Source organism: Solanum verrucosum, unplaced genomic scaffold, assembly GCF_900185275.1.
Source record: "Solanum verrucosum unplaced genomic scaffold, falcon-dt-bn FXZP01000019.1, whole genome shotgun sequence".
Taxonomy (NCBI): Eukaryota; Viridiplantae; Streptophyta; class Magnoliopsida; order Solanales; family Solanaceae; genus Solanum; species Solanum verrucosum.
This window is the reverse complement of record NW_026020191.1, coordinates 566,914-570,583: the sequence shown is the minus strand read 5'-3', so window position 1 is coordinate 570,583 and position 3,670 is coordinate 566,914.

Below are 3,670 nucleotides of genomic sequence, written 5' to 3'. Positions count from 1 at the left end.
TACCTCTTTATTCATTGCATGGAAATACGTTCTAGATGTATCTGCCAAGAAGTGACTAACAAGAACTGGTACCCCATCAAAATCACTATCTCTGGACCAAAAGTTTCTCATCTCTTCTTTGTTGATGACCACACTTTGTTTTCGAGGGCCAACCCCCATAACTGCACTACCATCACCATGACTCTCAATGACTTTTGCTCCAAATATAGTCAGAGTATCGACTACCTTAAGTCTAAGGTCATTTTCTCCTCTAGCTGCTCCTAGGAAAATGTTACCGTCTACCCAATATCCTTAACATTCATACTAGTACCTCTTTCAGGTAATACCTTAGGTTTCCCATCTTCCATAGGATACCTGTAAATGGTGATTTCTGATTCATCAGATAGCATGAACAACAGACTTGCTGGCTGGAAATCCAAATTTCTGAATATGAGTGGCAGAATTGTCTTTACTAAAGCCTCATTTGGAAGCATCCCCAACCATGTTATGCAATTCACTAAGTTTCCTTCAAAGATTCTCATTATCATAGATAGAATTTAGAGGAACTTTATTTGGGGAGCTTGTGCTGAAAAGAAAATAACCCACATGTTCAATTGAAACATCCTTACTTGCAAGAAAAAAATGGAGGTCTTGGCATTCAGAGTGAGATAAAAAAAAAAAAACAAGGCCCTCTACACCAACCTCGCTTGGTGGTTATACCATAACCCTACCAGCCTTAGGGGAAATGTGTTGATTAGTAAGTACTCCAGACCTGACCAAAATTGGAGGAAGAGACCAATTTTTAGGATGTGGAAGTGTGTCTTGGAAGGTTGGAAAGACTCCACAGAGGGCCATAGGTGGATTGTGCATAATCGAAACAAAATCAACTTCTACAATGACAAGTGGCTCCCTTTTCAAACTCCATTAGGAGTTTGATCCAAGGCTCCCTCCCTCTTGGGGAAGACAACCGCAAAGGTAGTGAGGTCATTAACAACGAGACTTGGGAAATGGATTCACCTCCCTAAAGACCTAAGGGCCAGTATCATCGAGCATCCCTCAATCCTCAACAATAACAGGCACGACAAGATTGTTTGGGACCTTTCCAGTAATGGCACCTTCACCACTAAAAGTGCCTACCACCTTATCTAGAATCAAAGCCACCCCATCCTAGGAAGTAATAACCTTAAAGATTTTCACTGGATTTGGGGAACCCCCTGCCCCCAATAAAATCAAAACCTTTCTCTAATTAATGCATCACCACGGACTCCCCACTTCTTATAACCTCTGCATAGTATTTGTCTAAATGTCCCCAGCTCTTGCTCCACCCGTAGACACAGCAGAGAAGACACTAAACACATCTTATTCACCTACGCTAATGCCAAGACCGTTTGGGAGATTGTTCAATGTAAGAAATCCTTTATCCACAGGATCAAACCCTCCTTCTCTACCCTGACCAACTGGAAAATCCTCTGGGACTCCTCCAAAGGGAAGTTGTATGACAACTACATCCCTTGGGATATTTTGCTGCCACAGTATTTTTGGAATAATTGGACTACCAAGAATAAGAATTTGTTCGAGAACAAGAAAGATCTTGTTGACTTCTACACTACCCTCCACCACGCCACTAAGTACCATCTGCTCATTGCTACTAAAAAAGAAAATAACAGCAACACTACAGAGATTCAGGTATAATGCCCCCCCCCCTCCCCCGAGGAAGATTCATGCTCAATACAGATAGTTCGGAGAGTAGAAACATTAGAGATGGTGGCATGGGTGGTGGCTTTTGAAATGATAAAGGGGAATAGATCATATTCTTTGCCTCAAAACCCCCTTGCAATAACCCTATGTTAGCTGAGCTTAGATCCCTCAGACATGGCCTTCAAATGGTTGTTAGAGCACAACTTTAAGCCAATTGATATTATCATTGACTCCTCTGAGGTAATCCACATACTAACTCATGACAACCTTCTTCACTCTAACATAATTTCTAAATGCAAGTTACTAATGTCGAGGCTGGAGGCAACACTACCACTTCACATATTTAGAGAGTAGATTAGGATGGCACGCCTATTAAGCAAGCACGACGCGAAATCTGAAGGCTGGACACCAACTTTTTTTGTAGTTCCTCCCATGTTTGGATATAAGGTTGTTCGGGCAGATATTTTAGGAACTATGTCCCTAGGAAACTATCATCTTGTAATGACTATTTTGATGGAACCCATGTGGGCCTAAACTGTTATAGTTCTGTTGCACGCAACAATAACACTCTTGTGCTAAACTAACCTTTTATATATATATATATATATATATATATATATATATCCTTTTGACCCAAAAAAAAAATTAAAAATGATGAAAGAGACAAAAGTTTGAAAAAATATATATTTATGGAACCATAATGCCACTTGTCAATCATAGGTGAGCCTCGCACACCCCTTTTATTTTCTTATTTTTTTGGTTTCCTACCCGATGTTCGGAGTCCATATTGAAGCTCCGACTAAATTCGGATCACGCACTGCAGGGCCCACTCGGGGGTGGCGCTCCAAACAAAATTTTCTCCATACCCAGGATTTTAAGGGTGAAGCACTCGCACACCCCTTTTATTGATTGTGCCTCAGCCATGATAAAATTTTTCGAAGAGTACCATGAGGGCAAGGTTACCTTCTTTTCATTTCAAGTCAAAGTTAAATGAAAATACATTGTTCCATTTCTTGCCTTGAAAGTCTACTTTTTATGACAAAGAAACAAGTGACTATTGAAAAAATGATTCCTACTAGGGATAAGGATGGTAGAATGGGTAATTTATATGGGTACCCATCTTAAATAAGTTGAGTATTCAATTCATTTAAAATGGGTAAAAAACAAGTCAAACTCATATTACCCATTTAAAAGTGGGTAGTTAAATGGGTAAAATGAAAAAAAAGGTTTATTTATAAAAGAAAAAAAAGTGACATTAAGCGTTTGGGTGGGGGTGAGGGTGAGAGGTGGGGAATGGGGGGGGGGGGGGGAGGGTTGGAGTAGTCAGAAATAAATTTAAAAATTGAGGCATTAGGATTGGGGTGTGGGAGCGGGCGGGTAGAGAGAGGGGTTGGGGGCCAAAAAAGCGTGGGGTGATAAAATATTTAATTTTTTTTAAAAAAAAATTAGAAAGTTTTTTTTTTGTGGGGTGAGGCCACGGGGATGATGAAGAGTGGATAAGAGAATTTGCTTTTGAAGCTTCTAACATGATCTCTATAATAATATGGGTATCCATATTTATCCAGATTATCCATTTGATAACTCGTTTTTACTCATTTAAAATATGAGTCAAGTCGAGTATTTTATCTATTTTTGTTTAACTCATTTTCAATAAGGCTCATATTCGACTCGACCCAATCATTTCCCACTCCTAATTCCTGTCATAAATTCTGCATGAATTTGCTTTATCCAAATTTGTTCTAGTGTCATCATATTGCTTTTCTAATTGAAAACAAAAGGAATGTTGGACACATAATTAGAAATACAATGAATGGCAAATCTAATTATGTCATCTTCTTTCTTCTGACTTGAACATTCCAACAAAAGCAGTTAACGCAGCCAAAACAGGAAAAAGAATTTTGTGTACCATAGTCTACAGTATTCATAGACAACCAAAAAGGGATCTTCATCAGTTTTCTACCTCACAAATAAATATCTGAAAGTACATCAATAA